Source organism: Simochromis diagramma, unplaced genomic scaffold (assembly GCF_900408965.1).
Source record: "Simochromis diagramma unplaced genomic scaffold, fSimDia1.1 OVJJ01000321.1, whole genome shotgun sequence".
Lineage (NCBI taxonomy): Eukaryota > Metazoa > Chordata > Actinopteri > Cichliformes > Cichlidae > Simochromis > Simochromis diagramma.
The window spans coordinates 2,148,885-2,167,683 of record NW_024386772.1 but is presented as its reverse complement, the minus strand read 5'-3'; the positions used below and the strand labels follow the sequence as shown (position 1 = coordinate 2,167,683).

The following is an 18,799-nucleotide window of genomic DNA, read 5'->3' as shown; positions in this document are numbered from 1 at the left end:
TTCTGTTACTGTCAGAGTTAAGTGGGCCGAAGACAATAATAAACAGTCAGTCTTCTGTGAACCCCCTAACACGATCATTCCTCCCCTCCCGATTCCCCCTTTCCAATGAGGAAAAAGAGGAAGAGAGATGGAGTGAGAGATAGAGGAAGTGTGCGCTCGTGTGTGTGTGTGTGTGCTGCACAAGACAGACAAACGCAGAGTTAAAGACACACAAATAGAGTTCAGTAATGGAAGCGAAAGCCTATATGTCAGTGAATCAGATTGTTCCTCACAAGCAAGTGAAGTTTACAAACTGCTGCCGTCTGATTTCAATCGTAAAAGATAGCAACAGTACGGATGCAGAATTTAACTACAAATGATGTGGATGTAATGTGTACTTACTTTTTTTTAACACATGCATTGTAATTCCCTCTTATCCATCCACGTCATACGAAAATCGATTAGGAGAACCATACATCTCCAATGTAATTACATATAATGTAATTAGATGATAATGCTTTTTATATGCAGATTGATTTAAAGCATCTGCACCGCCTTACCTCCATTACCTCACAACAGCAACCCCGTGACAGTGAATAAGGACTTGATCTTTGCTGTGATCGTTTAACAACTCAAGCAAGTGTCGTATAGATTTTAATATTGTATGGAATTAAATGAAAGCAAATGAGTCCCAGAGGAGAAAAACTCAGCAGGGTGATCCGCTCAGTATCAATACTGCTTTTCAGGGAGTCGAGGGAACTTGACTCAATGTGAGAAGCATCAGGGGCGGAGAAATCATGAAGAAAAAGGCAACTGAAACACAAGTATGGTTATTAAAAATCTAAAAATTATATTGAACAATTTGTTCATTTAATACTCAATGAACCAGTGTAATCTATATGCTGTATATGTCACTTAATTCAATTCAGGATGACCCTGGATTCCCAACCTGCAGGTCTGCACTCCATATATATTCTAAATTATTATTGAGGATAGGGTTACTTCATCCCGGCTCCTTCTTTTCATGCTTATCTGACTTAATTAATATTATGTACTTTGTAGGGTGACTCTGATTTTTGAATAGTAATTAAATTCTATATTAAAAAATAGCTTATGAGAACTTGTCTTGACAGATGGATTCTCCATTGCCTTTGCTTGTGTATGGTCATATATAGGCACTTTAACCTCCATCACACCGTGGCAGGTAAATCATTAGAATCAGAATCAGAATACTTTATTAGTCTAATTATGTGGTTAAGTTGCTCTAAGACGATAACAACAATGCGTTCTTCGATTGTTTTGTTTCAGTCTGTTGTCATTCTGTACGTTTGCTGCTTTTAAATATAATCATTTCACAGTAAAGTTAGTTTTTCACCTACGTGGTCCTAATGGACTAAAGGATTATGACCTAATTTACAATTTAGCATAAAACTGTAAAGCAGTTAGCACATTTTTTTAATAACACAAGGTTATGTTCATTTATTCATGCATTCTTTAATATTCACTGCATAGTTTCATGTGTTTGTGCCTTTGTTGTGAGTGTAAACCATTGATTTACAGTATAGGAAGAAGCTGGTTAAGAAACACAGTGCTGTGAAACAGTGTTGGGCCCCTTTCTGATATCCTATTGTTTTGCACATTTGTCACTCTTACATGTTTCAGATCATCAAACAAATTTTAATATTAGACAAAGATAATCTGAGTAAACACAAAATAGAGTTTTTAAATGACGACTTCTTTGATTAAGTGGGAAAAATTATCCAAACCTACCTGGTCCTGTGTGAAAAAGTAATTACCCCTCTTGTTAAATCATGAATTAACTGTGATTAACCACATTTTTTGCAAAGCTGTTCAGTTTCATTAAACACGCCCGTGTTTGATTACTGTCAGACCTGTTGAATCAAGAAATCACTTAAATAGAACCTGTGTGACAAAGTGAAGCAGGCTACAAGATCTCAAAAAGCTACACGTCATGCCGCGATCTAAAGAAACACCTGAGAAATAAAGTCACCGACAGGTATCAGTCTGGAAAGGGTTACAAAGCCACTCCTAAGGCTATGGGACTCAAATGAACCACACTGAGATCCATCATACAAATGGAGAAAACTTGGAACAGTGGTGAACCTTCCCAGGTTTGACCGGACTACCAAAATTACTCCAAGAATTACTACAAGAAGAAAGAGACAGATCAAATATGGCATCCGTTTGAGAGTTCAAGGAGAAAACCACTGATGACCAAAAAGAAAGCCTCATCTCTTGTTTGCCAAAAATCATCTTGATGATCCCCAAGACTTCTGGGAAAATACTCTGCAGACCGAAGAGACAAAAGATGAAGGAGGTGTCCAAATTCATAGGCTGCATCCTCCTGAGGCCGCATTTGTAGGTCGATTACGTCACAGCGATGCGACGAAGGCTGTCCAAATTCATAGACTCCTCCAAATGCAGCCAAAAAATGCATCCCCCTTTTTCCCCAGATTTGAAGGATGGGTCGGGGTGTATCCTTCGTGGCCCACCATATCCCAGAATTCATAGCGCCAATTCCAGGAATTCCAAGCTAATTCCAGTTTCCAAAAATGGCGGCAGCTACTTAGTTTTAATGTTACTCTTATTACTCTTTCTAGGTCATAAAAAGGCGAGAATGTAGCTGTGTAAACTTCAAATATCTGCTCAGTTTATCAAGACATCACATATTTGCAAAAGTGCGCCGACGTTTTCGGAGACGTCTGTTACCCACCAGCTCGATAGCTGACCGGGGCGAGAACAGTGAACTCCCGGCACATCGATTTCAAACCCCCCTTGGTCTTTCGCTACTCAGGTTAAACATGATATATAAGTCAAGAATTAAGGCCAGTATCCTGCTATACTTTATATACAGTAGCAAGGAGCAGACGGCTGAGTTTATTAAACTCCACCGAGACAGCTGGTGACGCAAAACTGAAGGCTAGACCGTCCAATTTCACTTCTGCTCACTTCTGGTCTACCCTACCCTTCGGAGGATGGGTCCCCAGGAGGATGCAGCCTATGAATTTGGACACCTCGGAAGTTTTTGGAAGGTTTGTGTCCCGTTACATCAGGCGTAAAAAAAGTACCACAGCATATCAGAAACTGAACATCATGCCAACAGTAAAATGTGTTGGTGGTCGTGTGATGGTTTGGGGCTATTTTGCTGCCTCAGGACCTGGAAGACTCGCTGTGGTCAATGGAACCATGAATTCTGCTGTCTACCAAAACATCCTGAAGGAGAATGTCCAGCCATCTGTTTGTGACCTCAAGCTGAAGCACACCTGGGTTCTGCAGCAGGACAACAATCCAAAACACACCAGCGAGTCCACCTCTGAATGGCTTAAGAAAAACAAAATGAGGACTTTGGATCGGCCTACGCTCCAAAGGCGATTGAAACGTTGTGACGTGACCTTAAACAAAGCGGTGCACGCTTGAAAACTCCTCCAACATGGCAGAATAACAGCAATCCTACAAAGATTAGTGGGCTAAAATTCCTCCACAGCACTGTGAAAGACTCATTGCTAGTTATCACAAATGATTGCAGTGTTGCTGCTAAGGTGGCCCAACCAGTTATTAGGTTTAGGGGGCAATCACTTTTTTCTTTTACTCCTGAATTTCAAACACCTTCATTTAGAAACTGCATTTTGTGTTGACTTGTATCATCTTTGTCTAATATTTAAATGTGCTTGATGGGAAAACTCTTTTTCACACCACAGGATGTTCTCCTGGGCTTTGAGTATGAACTCTGGAATGATGACAGATTAGGAAGAATTGGAGTACATGAGCTGGCTCCAGCCAAAAGAGAGAGAGAGAGAGTGCAGGGACTGTGGATCTCAGACCTGCTGCTTTAGTCACTAGTGAGCTTGTCTTTTCCTGCAACTCCAGCCTCTTCCTCCATCCCCAGGCCTGTCACTTCACTCTGCCATGTCCTCTTCAGACGAGCACTCGCTCCTTCTTTCTCTGTCTCTGCAAGTCTCCACCTCACAAACAGCACAGGGCTCATCCAGCAGCAGCACCGCTCAGTCCTTCGAGAGTTTCCGTACACAAGTACGAATAAAGGATTCGAGTCTGAGTTCCAGCCACTGACCTTGGTTTCAGGGCCTCAAAAGCCTCCGCTGAGGCTGTGAGACCCTTCACCACGACTGCCATCACATTTTTTCCCCCCCTCCTCTTCCTCTCCGTTTTCTTCCCTCTCTTATTACTGGGGATGACCTGCCTCACAGCCCTGCGCTCAGTGACCGAGAAATCCTGTGGCCCTCACCGTCCCCGTCCTCCTTGCTGCTGGTAGATTGTCTTTGTGTCTACCGGAGTGGCCTCGGAGAAATGAAGTGCCATGATCTCATCACGGCAAACCCATTGTTTTCACTCTCATGCACACTGTGTAATAGCCATGGAGATAAGGGGATGATTCAGACCTTTCACGGAAGGAAATGTGAAAAGCCTGCCTGTGAAAAAGTGAAATTACTGTTTTGATGGCTTTTGATGGCGGGGGGCATAATTGCTGGATGGAAGGAAGGATGGAGGGTGAAATACACATAGGAGATTAGTATTTCTAATACTGGAGACGATTGGTAGGAGGCCTGCAGAAGGTTATGCACGCAGTGGGTAGTTCTAATGAAGCTGCCATGTACGTGGAATAGCAGATTGACTAAAATAGCTCATTGTTCTTCTTTCCACAGCAACCTTTGCCCCTCTGGATTGAAACTACATTCTTGATGGCAGCACTGATTATGATATTGTTCGATGCTCATCGCCATAGTAACGGTGATTAATTTCACATTGTTTGCGCATAACATAGTTGCCTGTGCCTTCAGGAATGGGAAACGAGCTTAAGTATTTTTGGCAACTGGCATAAGGCTCATCAGCACATGCTCACAACGGGATTACAGCCTGTCGTAATGACAGGGGCAAAGCGTAAATAGTATAAATACTCCATGGGATTATAATTAGCCTTACTCTGCGTATTTAGACACACTCAAGTGGAACTAAAACCTTATTGACTTCTGGAGACAATTTCATATTAATTGGATGCCTCTTCTTCCTCACTGCCTACTTCTTTGTTTTTTTTCCCCCAAGCTGCAGACAAACACCGTGCTGGTGTAGTGGATTAGCATCAACCGCAGCACCAACTCGAATGTAAGAAACACCACCTTCATTGCTGGCGTTGGGGCAGACGACGGTGGTGACAGCGGAGGAGGGGGATGAGAATCAAAGGGGAGTCTGAGCAGCTTTGAAGCAGTCTATGAGGAGCAACTCAAAAGGCGCAAAGGGGGAATCGATGTTGGAGCGATAAGATAAGGCACATGCTGATGGGGAAATATCCTCCGGGTGGAGGCGCGGTAGCACAGAAGCAAGGCGGACAGGGTTTCCTGGTGACGCCGCAGCACGGGCACGATGGGAATTGATGTGAATCTCGTCGGACGCCGCCACCTTTCTCGAACGCACAGTCCATTTCATCTTCCATCTCAGTATTCAGCATATGTCTTCCTCCCTCTTTGTCTCCCGCTCTCCCTCCCTCGTTTTATCTGTGCGCCGGCCACAAATTTATCCCTTATTTTCTATCCAGGAGTGGAGGGGAAAGTTGTAAAGCTAATTAAGGAGTGTGGATGCGGCAGCTCGACAGATGTGCATTGAGATGGGTGCTATTGAGTAGCGGGGATAATGGTGGGCAGCGGGGTTGTGTTGGAGGGAGCTCCTACCTGGGCGTGCATGTTAATCAGCGTGCCTGTCTGTTGAGAGCCGGGGAATTAAGGGGGAAGGGAAGCGTGTCGCCAGCCTCCAGTGAAGAGACAAGGCAGGCAAGCTGATTAAGAGCACAAATTTGCCAGTTTGGTCAGACAGGGAGATATGTGTACGGAGGAGGAAAAGGGCAAGAAAAGTGTGTATTGATTAACAGTGCCGGTGGTGGTGGAATTCAGGGGGAAAAAAAGTGGGAAGAAATCTACCTACCATTGTCAAACTAAATATTTCTCAACTCTTGAAGGCATCAAAAGACTTCAAAGGTGTAAAACATCACAAAATGACCACAGCATATATGCAGGGAGGCTGCGACGGTCGTTTGGAAATGTTAATAACTTCAAAATTTCTCCTCCCAGTGCTGAGATTTTTGCTTATGAAAACTCTTTGACAGCACTATGAACTAAAACAGGGACCCTGATGAATTACATGACATTCAGTCTCCTTCCCGTCCACGTGCACTTTCAGCTGCTCAACGACAGAGGACAGAGCTCCAGCGTGAGAATGCAGGATTCCAGTCATGAAACGAGACACGACAAAGATTTTTTTATTCTATTTTATTTTACATCAAAAGGCAGGAATTTCTTTCCCGTCTCTGACAGAAAACCACCGATATGTCATTCATATAAATCATTGCATATTTTTACACAAAAAAACGTCCTGCCTGGGATTTTAATTAGCCAGTGCCAATCATCATCTCGGTCTACCTTCTACTGCATCTGAGATCTCCTGCAGTATGTTGTGCAATCACGTCAAATATTCATAGGCAGGGTTCGTAATCGTGGTAATATATCTGGGTAAAGAAAAAGGGCACTGTTGCAGTCACAGTGATGCTGAGAGACATCAACATTTACATGCATATTTGATGTCAAAAAACAAGTAGTTCTGTATGTCATTTATGAAGCAACAACGCCAAACGCTCGCTGCTTTCAGCTACTTATCTTTTTCATGTTGTTCAGGTAAACCAGGACATTTTAAAGTTGGGTTAGAGAGAGAAAATTGAGAGCGAGTCCTCCACCGAGGCCAATCCAGTGCCCTATCTCACAGTTTTAGAGGGAAGTCACCCAGATCTCCACCAAATCTTAATGGCTTCTTCCCTTCCCCGCGCTCTAACGCTCCACCCGGTTTCAGCTTGGTAGATTTTGCTCACACAGAGGTGGACAGATAGCCAAACAAAGGCACTTGTCTCATGCAGTACCATCACCTTGGCAGGTAAATACAGAAGGAAATACTAGGTCAGGCCATAGCTTTAAAAACCTGTCACAGAGAATAACCGTACAGTTAGTTGATCACAAGTTAGCAGTGCTTTAAAGAAGTAGAATCCATTAATCCAGCCATAAATTTCCTTCCACCTATCCAGAGTCCCAGCTGTCATAGATTGAGGGGGTGGGGACACCCTGAACAGACCGTCAGTGGAGCACGGGCTAACGCACACACGTTCATGCTTACATTAAACCCACAGCCAATTTAGAGACACCTGTTAACCCCATGCATGTCTTCAGACACAGAGAGATGATGCAAACTGCACTTGGAGCCCAGCACCTTCCTGCCGTGAGGAGATGGTGCTAACCACTGCACCAGTGTGCCGCCTAACCCACCCGCTTTTCAAAATCAAAGCGTGAGCAGTCCACCTTAACAATGTTTCACAGTTAAAGCTTCAGGGGGATAAACACATCATATAAAGGCTGCACAAGTTTGCAGTTGTTATTTAATTACTTTGCACATAAAGTCATTATTTTTATTAAGTATTGATGTTCTATCTGTGCCTTTTACTGTGATGGGAACACTGCACTTTCTGAATAAGTCTGAAGCAAAGCTGAAGGCTGCTTGGGGGGGCGGGGGGAGAAAATGGTGTAATGATTTGGTTTAGTGACAGCTTGTGAACAGCTCAAAAGTTTTCCACACTTGAGCGAATAATAATTCACTCCTATAGATGGATTCAAAGCTTTATGCTTTCTCGCCCAGATATATGCACGTTTTTAATTAGAATTATCTCCCTTTTCACCAGCACAGCCTGATCTAATTTCTGCGTAATTGTTGTTATTTACACAGTAAAGCTTTACGGGTATTTATCGACATTTCCTTTCCCAGAGCTCAGTGCCTGCCGTTGATAATGAGTGGGGAAATTATTTTCAACACTCAGACATTATCTGTGTGTTCAAGTAGTCTTCCTTTTAATATGCTAATGCGGCTGATATAATCAGCTGGTAATTGTAAAACACTTCAAGTACAACACATTTTGTGGCACTCTCTCCTGAATGAAGAAATCACAGGCACAGTGAGCGGCGCAGAGCTGTGGTTGGATGTGCAGGGAGCACCCGCGATCCTACATGGCCCAAATCCAAATCACACAAATACTCCTATAGAAATGCGTAGGCCGGCATTAGCGCCGCGTCGCCGTGTTGGCGATACAATCGCCACCTCCGACTTTACTTTCTCATCTGGCTTTCTTTATTCTTAAAAATCCACCTTTGATTACCATTGATCCTCCCATAGAGCTGGCTCATACCTTCTATTTATGTCACAACATCTTAAATGAATCTTTTTTTTATTGTGTCTTAACGGGAATGATGAAAGAAGTGTTCTCCCCATGTCCTCCGGGGATGTTAGTGCTTTTCTGCCGGAGAGGATGGGATCCTGACTTTGTTTTTCTCCTTCAGCTGTTATTTCCCTGAAGAGAAGAAGGGGAGCTATGAGTGATCGACTCTGCCTTTATTCTCCAAGTTTTCAGGGGATTTGAAGTTATTGAAAGTCTGGGGATGGGTGACAGCTCTGAGATGTCTGTGTGATGCCTATCAGGCATGCGCCGGCCACTCCGTGTGTTCGCCTGCACCCATGCGTCACCCAGCCTGTGAGGAAGAGGGCACGGGGTCCATGTTCTCAAATACATGGTATTCTTGTGGCCAATCATTTCTGCTCACACATGACATCTCTCCCAGATTGATTTCATTCAACTGTAGAGGGCGGCAAGATCAAACAAATGTTGTTTGAAATAGCAGCGACAGTGCCGTGAGGGGGGTGGGGTCAGAGGTGGGAGGGTGCTTGCTCGAAAGATGAAGTGAGGGATGGAAATGGAGAGAGAGGGAATCAGTCACCCAGTCAGCACCATGCCATGTGGTGATGTGGAGTAGCAGGAGAAGGTGCTACTCCATAAACCAACAATCCTTTCATAAACTGCTCCTTTTCACAGCGAGGTGGGTGGCGGGTGGGGCGGGAGGGACGGTCCTATTCCTTCACGATGCCTTTGAGTACCCATGCAAGGAATAATGGATGCGTAATATGGAACGACAGCTTGCAGAGTACTATCATTAATGTTGTAATTCACTTTTAGTGTTTCTACTATTGCGCTGCAACAGGAGGCACAGATGTCACCTGAATCTGCTCCTTCTAGCAGCCAGAGCGCGCCCGCTTTTCACCAGCTGTCTTGGAATGCACCCTGCCAGCCCCCCCCCTGTGTGGCCAAATGTGTGCACGCGTGTGTGCTACGCGTGGCCCTCGCTTTGCCTTTTGAATACAAGTCAGGGTTTTTCTGGACAGACTTGTTTTTGTTACGTCGGTGCATTTAGCATTTTTGGTCCTGAAATCGTTATAAGAGTTTACAGTTTGAGTTTGAGGATAATTAATCATTTTTGTATGTTCTCTCGGGTATGGAGGGGTTTGCTCTTTTCTCATTTCTTTCTCTAATTGAGGTTATAAGATGCATGCAATGAGTTTTCACTGAACCAGAACGTTTCGCGATCCAGCCTGCTCTCGTTCCCAGGGCGTAAAATAGTGCTGTTTTGTCAAAGCCGCTGGCATCTCGCAGACAGGCACAAGGTGTCCTTTGGCGCCGGTGCCGTGACGCACCGGGTTTATGGCAATAGTTAGATGCTCCTCACTTCCCTTGTAAAGCGGCCCTTAGCTTCACATTTAAAGACACTATAAGCGTCATTTTTTTCAGCGTGCAGGATTAATATTGTGAACCAAAAAAAGTAGTTTTTAGCGCCTTAGCAGAGCCAAGCAGTGAATGAAGACGAGGGAAAAATGTGAATGAAAAGGAGACTAATGACAGAGAGCTGCTAAACTGGACACAAGCTGTTATCACTTATTATTTAATTGCTCCCAGGATAACTCGTATCTCTGTGACAGAACGGAGGTATTTGATGGTGTCGGGATGCACAGTCCCACCAGTGAACTGTATTTCCTCAAGGTGGGCTGGGTCGTTTATAATATAAGCTACTGTCTTTGTGGTTTTTGTGCTTGTTTTTCCATCTTTGTGGTGATTTTGCTCATCTTAAATGACAGGAAATATTTTCCCACAGCTCGAACAATATTAGGAGTGTACAACTATTATTAATAAGAATAATATGGCAAGTTTATATCAATACCTTTGCATTTTTTTGTTTTGATTATTGTGGATGTTTAATATGGGTGGGTGTCACGGTCCTGGGTCTGGTTTGATTATTTAATGTTCTGTCATTTAGTGGTTTCTCGTGGTTTAGTCTGTATTTTTAGCTCATTTTTTCAGTTTTTTGGGTGATTTCTAGTCTTTGGGTGTTGTTAATATGCCTCCCCTGTGTGCTGCGTTACGTCTAGTCATCCTGGTTTCTACGTTCATGTGTTTCCTGTTTTATTTTGACAGTCCCGTGTTTGAGTGTTGTGTTTTGCTTCCTCCCTGTCTCATGCATCAGATTAGGTTCTGCTGTGTTTCCCTTTTGTTACGTTTTCCCTCATTACCCTCCGTTTTCATTGTGTGTGTTTTCCTTTGTTCCTCGTGGGGTTGTCTGCGTGTCCTCTGCCCCCACCCCTCCACATGTTTCCAGGTTTCAGGTGATATGTAATGCTTAGTTTACCCAGGGTTAGGTTTTTGTTTCACTCAGTCTAAATTTGCTTTTGTTTATAGCTTTGTGCAGGCTCACTTTTTATCCTTCAGCTCACTCTGCCGCCATCGTCTGACGCTGTCTCCCTCAGCAGACGTGACAGTGGGCTTTTCAGTTTTTTTGGATGGCACTACAGCAGTGTTGCCATCGCCTCCAGCCCGGCTTCCTTTTCATCACGGTCATTAAACTGTTAAAAAGTGCGTTCCTGCAAGCGTGCATTTCAAAAAGCTGATATTTAGTGGTGGGCGGATCGATCCAAATATCGATTGTATCGATACCAAGTCTGCATCGGTATCGGATCGATACTAGCCTGGAGAGATCGCTTCTTTACTTTAAGTGCCGCCCTCCCCTTGTGTTTAGATGTTGCGCCGTCACATGACTCAGAGGCTTTGAAGGTTGTTAAGTTGTTTACATATTATTTATATTTTCACCAGTTGTTTTTGTTGTTGAGAATTTTAATTGTAATTTTTGTATTATAGTTTCTCAACAGTACTTGTTTGTTTTAATTTGTTTATTGGTTTGCGTGCACTTTTTATTTCAGATTTTTCTAAAAAAAAAAAAAAAAAAATTGATAATATTATTTTTCTATTTAATTATAAACTTTGTCCTAATTATGTCCTGGGTTTTAACTATTTAATAATAAAAAAGGAAACATCACAAAAATCACTCAAGGTCATGAAAATTAATTGAGTTTTAGCAATTCAATGGCACATCCACCTTATTTATTGACGGATATCGGCATCGGTATCGGCATCGGTATCGGCGATATTGGCCCATATTTACTTGGTATCGGATCGATACCAAAATATGCAGTATCGCACACCACTACTGATATTGTCTCATAATTCACAGGACAGTCAACGTAAAGTTATATTTAGCAGTAATGAACTGCTTGTGTAGCACTATGAGCGCTAAAATAACAGAATGATTACAATGAAACGGCTGATTATTATGCTCCGAGTTTATAGTATACACAGCACAGTGCTGTTGTTGTAGCAGGACACAGTGTAAAGCTACAGTGAGAGCGGTGTCTTTGTGCAGAAGTCTCTGCAAACTGTGTCTGGTTTATGCCTTTTTTCATGCACCTTCACTAATCTCTCTGTGTGCTTCTGTGCACTGGTGTTTTTCCCTTCCTAACCTACCTTATGTACTTCATAAGCACAGACATATATTTTTTTGTTGTTGTTGTCGTTTCAAAAATCCCATTTATTTATTTACAAAAGGCTGAATAAATAAGCAATAATATGGATTTTTATAGATATCCAGGTTCTAATTGAAAAAGGTGTGATTAGCATATTGTTTGTCTCATGCTTTACAGCAGGCCTGTGTGTGTTGTACGGGGACCTTTATGGAAATGAGCTCTGTGGGGTTAAAAAAAACGCAAAGAAAAGAAATCAACAGAAATGTAACCTATTTCTTTAAAAGGGGCACAAATTTACTGTGAAGATCATCCTGGCAAAACCACAGAGGAAAATGTCAGGAAGGGAGAAAAAAAAGGGTTGGAAGAGAAAATAGCTGACTGACTCTGTAAGTGAAGCTAAGCTCAAAATGAAAAATGTTCATTATATGCCCGTCAAGGTGAAAGGAAGCCATCTCCTCGCCGCTGCAGTTAAAATGTCGACCTCTCCTTCTGCGAGGGCGAAAAGAGGAGAAATGTAAAAACTGCTGCTCTTTGTGCGCGTGCGATCGTGCGTGCGTGCGCGCGCGTGTGTGAGTGACTGATCCGAGCTTAATTTCAGACAAGGGCAGCGATGTTAATGGCACTGCTCAGTAAAATGACCCTTCCATCCATTTCTTCATACATTTTACAGCACTCAGTCGTCACATTTTCCCCTTGTCAGCAGTGTTTGTGTATCGTTGTTGTTTTGCGCGTGACCTCTGCGACTAGCGCAGCGCCCTCTCGGACCTCTGCTTGTCTCTCCGTATGTACCTGCTCATGTTAAGGCTGTTAAATTGCGCTCAGGATGCATTTTATTCAGCTGCGAGGCAGAGCGTTATGGCCGACCTCTTCAGGTCACGGATGCCGTCCCCTGTGCCTCATTACTGACAATTTATATCATCTAACGTTCCTTAAAACGCTCGCCGTGTTGGCTTAGCGCTGCGGCCGTCACATGCTACAAATTCTGCAAAAACAGAGCGGCGAGTGGGAGCTGAGCAGCTGACCACGTTTTTGACAAACATCTCAGAAACGACCTCCGTGGCCTGACTACAAATGAGCCGAAGCCTCGCGGTTGTATTTGTTGGGTTGTGCTGCTCGAGCCAAGGCCCATTACAATTTTCACAAGGAATCGATGCCAGCGTGGCCACCCTCAACTATGTGTTATGGATTACAAGCTAACCTTCCACCTCACTGTCTTATTTCCTGCAGCAGCGTTGGATCTTTTTAAGGATGCGAACAGCTGCATTAAAGTTCAGCCGGTCCGTGCAGATGCCGAGTGCAGATACTTTATCCCATCCTTAGCAACCTCTCGTTCTTCTTCTTTTTACAGCCGATCATTTGGTGAGGAAAGTTTGTGGGAAACGTGGAAATATTCTGTTTCTCGAGTGTGTGTGCATCTGAATCCTCAGAGCTCAGAGAAATGTTGCAAAATTATCGCCTCGCTTTGTCATTCCCTCTTTTGTTTCTTGTCCGTGGGATAGAGGAAGGTAAACAACATATCAATCCCACATTATTTACCATTAATTTTCTAAATAAAAACCTGCGACTTTAAACAGTTCTAAGAGGAAAGAGTCAGCTACATGTTTCATATTTTCATGTTAAGTGGGTACATTGGTCTTGGGGCTGAGAGCCAAAGGCAGAATAGGAAAGCTGTGATGATTTATTTATTAATTTCTTTTAGTTTATTTATTCGAACTGGTAGCAAAGCAATTAACTCCACCCAGAGCAATTAAGCTTTTCTGACCTTTCTCTGGTTAGTTATGGGTCCATATAAAGTAAAAGGACAATAACTGAGCAGCATCTGCACACGCATTATTTCTACACAAGCTTCAGTTACATTTATGGGCTCAAATATAAAGGATGTTACCAATGATCACCAGATCTAACTGTGCCTGTTTATTTTGTTGCAGTAAGCGACTGGTATAACGAGTGGACTTCTGTTGTGCAACAACAAGTGATTTCTCCTCTTACCGACACCTCCGAGCTCCACCCTCTTTGACAGGTAGGATGATTTCTTGAACACAAATGCAACATTTTGACAACAAAAGATGCAAAGCTATATTTAGGCATAAAATGGATTATATGCCGCTGTCATCATCTGGAAATTAATCAGAAAATATACAATAAAGGAAAAAGAATGAGCGTTTGTGCCTTAAAGTTACATTTGCTCATGGGGAACCAAATCTGGAAAGTAAAGGTCGTCATTTGTTAAAATTAATAAATCATAGAAATGTTCTTCGGAACGCCACCTTTATAATTTCTCATTACGTACCACATGTTTTCATTAAAAACACTCTCGCAGGTCTCCAAGTGCTATATTGACTTAAGTCACAAGCCAGTGGACAGCGAAGAACCATTTTTCTTCTTTTGCCATTTCGCGTAATGAGCCACCGTTTCCATGTTCTGTTAAAAAAAAAAAAAAACAACTTTTCTCTCGCCGGCTCAGACGCTTAAAAGACATCCGAACAAACTCATTGGAATGATAATGTAGTTTGCGTCTGCACTTATGGTGAATATGTCGAAGCATGTCTGCGTTGCATCAAAGCCGTTGTCGTAATTTTCTTTTCAAGGGCAACTTGAAAGAGGAGTCGGGAAGAAAGTGGCGTCGGTTTCTTGTTCTCTCCTACAAGGCAGCTGGTTCAAAAGTAACCTCCTGCTTTCTGAGGGGAGAGTGGGATGATTCAGCAGGAACCCAACAGCCCATCTGACTGATTCACATTTAAACATAAACAGAAATATGGCTGCTCCAGGGAGCTCCGCAGAGGAATGGAAAGTAGCCCCAAATTTCACAGCGGCAAATCAAACGTCTTTTTATTTAACTCTTCCTTTCTGTTTTCCCTTCCTCTGCGGCTCCCCGTAGCATTGTGCACACATAACGGCACCTACTGATTGGACTTATTTGAAGCACGTACCTTGACAAAAAATGGAGAAGAGGAGATTTTCCCGTGTCACAAAGAGATTGAATGTGGTTCTCCAGAAGAGGAGGGCCTGAGAGGATTATATGGCTCAGTGGGCGCTGTATTGTGCGGGGAGTGGATACAGCAGGTACCCACCGAATCCCAGCCAAGAGACAGACACAGTGTTGCTAGGGATAATGTTGCCTCCCAGCAATTAAACTCTGGAGGTTTTGGAGTGGTTTAGGAGGAAGCTTGTTAAATTATCCCATCGCTTCTTTCCCCTCTCTCTCTCTCAGCCGCTGCCTCCCTGTTAAACACATTTCTTCCCCTTTTTGCTGTTTTGCTGGATGAAATCCTGAGAACTATAGGGGGAGTCATTTAGCCTTCAGTACTTTACGCTTAATTGAAATCGTTCCCTTTGGTTCTTTGTGTCTTTTTCAACCACAAATCGAACGCACGCAAATTTAGACTCAAAGTAAAAACGCGCACGCATCGTCACTCGGGGGTGGAGCATCTTTAAAAACGCTTTTGAACACGTTTGATGCCGCGTTTGATGCCTTTATGTTATTAATAGAGTCGGAGGAGGTTCGCGTTTCGACGTCGCGTTCTGTTTAACGGTTTTCTGTTTAATTGTTTCGTGTGACAGCACGGGAAAAAGTTTGAGAACAAAATGATTATGTTGGTTTCTCATTACTGCAGAATGCATGAGGTCATCAGTACAATATGCCTCCACTTTGCTTCATTAAACTGGTTCATTTAGCCTTTGGTTAAGTACATGTAAAACTTTGTGCTTGTTAGTCCACAGTATTATTTTTGTGTGTATACATCATTAGACGACAGCCTAAACTTTAAGCCAATAGCCGTGGTTTTAAATAACAATTTAACGCAGATACTGATGGTTTTATGTCTTTGATTGGACATCTGCGCATTTGTTGTACTTGAGTGCAGCTACATATGAAGGTAACTACACCTCAAAGGAAGCCATCTTTCTGCTAAAACGACTGTTTTAATACAGTTTCTTTTAAAAGAAAAATAACGTAACACCGCCATTCCTATCTCTATCTCTGCCACGCACACACCGCTCTTGTCACTTTTATTGTAAGCAAAGTTACACCGGTTCCCCGACATCGTGCCGCACTCACTTTTTCTTTACTTTGCCTTTGAGTTCAACCTCCATAAAACTCCTGCCTTGGTTCTGGTTTTATGTGAAAGGCGGTGCTCACTAACTTTGACCACTGTCCCCGTCCTCGGGCAAACAAACAGCCCATTTCAAAGGTGAAAGTCCGTGGCGTTCTTCTTGAAAAAAACCCTTCTCTCATTTATTTCCAAATGTGACACTGTGCTTCCTAATACCCTTGGGACTTTTGTGTCCGTAGTTCCGGGTCGGTTCCCAACAGCACAGCAGTGCTGCGTTAACCTCTTTTCCATACCCCGACACACACACACACACGCACACACACGCACACACACGCCGGCGTCAAAGTAACCGTGGGTAGTAGAGCCCCAAAGCTTCGTCGTCCAGGACAAATTGGTAGCAAGCGGCTCATTTACTCGGAGCCGTCATGAATGGACTGTGCCATGACTGTGTAAACAAGTGCAAAGACTCCCAAGGGCATTCCTGCATAAATAATGACTCCAAGAGATGTTTGCCATTTGTACCACTCACCGGTTGCAGACATGGGTCAGCTAGTCTCCTCTGCGGGGAGTCTTCAGTAAACAACAGCCGCTGTGTCCATTAACGACTGTGTGGAAAGTTTACCTGGTCACAGGTGCAAAGGCTGATCTCCCGGGTGGAAGGATGCGGGGGATGTGTTTGGCTTCTTCCTCTTTCGCTCTGGTAGCGTTTGGAGCCTTACAGGCTTCCTGCTTTGATCTTTAGTATATGTTTACAAGTGTTCTTCGTTAATGTTAATATTTAGTTGGTTTGCAATCACATTGATTTCACAGAATAGGAAGAGACAAGTCTGTGGAGCTAAAGTTTGACTCAAAAGTAGTTACGTTGTCCTGCGGGCATTTGAGGGCTTGTGTTTTGTCATTCTGCCGGAGTAGAGGTTTTGGTGGCAGGTGAGGAGTCACAACACCTCACATCTCCTGTCACTTTTACTGAGCGCTGGCTCCTCTACAGTCAAACAACACATGAAGCTGAGCACAAGCGCCATTTATGTTTTCAGTTTTGATCGTCTCTGAAAACTTGCTGAATTGTGGGAGCTTCGTGTTCATTTCCAACAAGTAGTTTTCAAGGTTTCTGGGAAAGAGATTGAAAGAGCGTTTGGTACAATTGGTGCTCCTGATTTTCAGAAGTATTATCTTCAGGATCCAGACCGAAGGAGTCAACACTCTGAGTTTGATTAAACCGGTCGAAACATTGTCTGCGCACCTGAGGTTGACATTAGAGGACGAGGTATTGTGGCTGTTAGCAGTGCTTTCATTATCGTCTTATTTTTGATTAAGCCTTTCAGGTGCAGCCTTGGTGTGATTGTAAATTCCTGTTGCTATGACTAAACCGCTAAATGAACCAGCTCATATTCACTTTGGAGAAATTGGAAAAATTAGAGCAAAAGGCATTTCTTCCGTTTCCAAGGACGCTCTTTAATATGTAAGTCAAATATAATAAGTCAACAATAATAAGTAAAAAATGTAACAGTGTTCAGAGTCTGCAGTTATTGTCCCCTGTTGCCGTACTGAGACTGCTCATTACTGTACACGTTATTAAACAAAATAATTAGAAGGATTAAAATGCTGTGATCCTTGTTTAGAGTAAGATAAGGAGGGAAGAACATGCTGTTACCCAAATCAAACCGGTTTATCCTCCACCTCTCGAATGCAGCTCGCCTGGGTTAGGTGTCGATTGCTGGAAGTACATCATGCTAAGCTCTACTCTGAAATGAATGCAGCAGTATTAGGTGACACCGTGCTGCCATTTAGAATGTCACATTTATAATTCTAACCTTTACACACTTTAAGCATTTACCATTTGCTTGTAAAACATCTTATAAAGAACACTGGTCAATTTATTCCAGTCATTCCTCAACTACTGTTGTTGTAACTGAGAATCCCTCTTTCTCTCTCTCTCTCTCAATATATATGTATGTAATATATACACACAGCAAAAAACCGATGTTGCTGTTTATTAGGTGAATGATGTGCTGAATTTGCATTTTTAAAACCCAATTTTGAAGCTCTAGACTTCTCTGAGAAGTCAGAAATTAATCAAGCGTAACATTCATCTACTTAAATTAAATTTTTCAGTGCAGGATGTAAGGAAATAACAGTAATTTTGCATCTTAATTAAAAAATATATATATATGTTGTACTATGTTTTCTGCTTTTTTGTAATATTGTAAATTTGAAATGCATACTGGTGGATCAGCCATTATGGATATTAAAAAATGCTTTGGGTAATTACCAATATTGTTCATTTATTGCAGTTTTTGCATAAACGACATAAACAGCCTCTCTAACCTTGATGAATGCTTTACAGCCATTAATAAGTGAATGTTTTTAAATGTTCTCCCTGTTAATCCTGGCAAAGCTGAGGTTCCTGTGTTTGGTCCTGAGAGCGTCAGTCATTACATCACCTCCCTCACCAACAGCAAGAACCTTATTTTTGTTATTTTTGACCAAAAATTAAGTTTTGCATCTGGCGTCTCAAAGTGCATTAAATCTTGTTTCCTGCAGCTAAGAAACATTTTTTAAAAAATCAGGTGTTTTTATTTTATACGGAACTCTTAGTACTTTAATTTTCTTCTGTCTCTTTTATTGTAGCTCTTTTTTCCCCATTATTTTTCACATTGTTTGCTAAACTACCTCATTTAGCAAACAATGTGAAATTATTGATCGGTTTAAATATTTAAGTAAACCGAGTTGTTGCTCAGATAATGAACAGCTCTGGATTTAATGTGTGCAAAGGTGTTTAAGTTGAAATTCTTAATTTTGAAGTATTGTGTGGTGCATTCAGTGACTGAATAACTGAGAATGTTTTCACCCCTCAGCCGTGTTGCTGCCGGGCAGGCGACACGTTTGACAAGTTTGTAAATGCAAGAACTCAAGAACGAAACAACTTAGGAGCTTGAAATTGATGCCACAGGTGTAGCTACTAAAAGTCTTGGATGAGTTGAAATCTCAGGGACCTTGACTTCAAGGTCAGAGGTCGCTGGTCAAGTTCG

The 18,799-nt window shown here is 42.6% G+C and overlaps 1 protein-coding gene across 6 annotated transcripts in view; it reads left to right on the top strand.

The window, feature by feature from the left end:
• LOC120738381 (RNA binding protein fox-1 homolog 3-like) overlaps nt 1-18,799 on the top strand; it is a 419,925-nt gene that overhangs the window by 78,455 nt on the left and 322,671 nt on the right. For all 6 annotated transcript variants that reach the window (XM_040039625.1, XM_040039671.1, XM_040039663.1 and 3 more), the window contains one exon: nt 13,647-13,738. The gene's annotated coding sequence lies outside the window, so the exon portion shown is untranslated. The remainder of the gene's footprint in view (nt 1-13,646; nt 13,739-18,799) is intronic.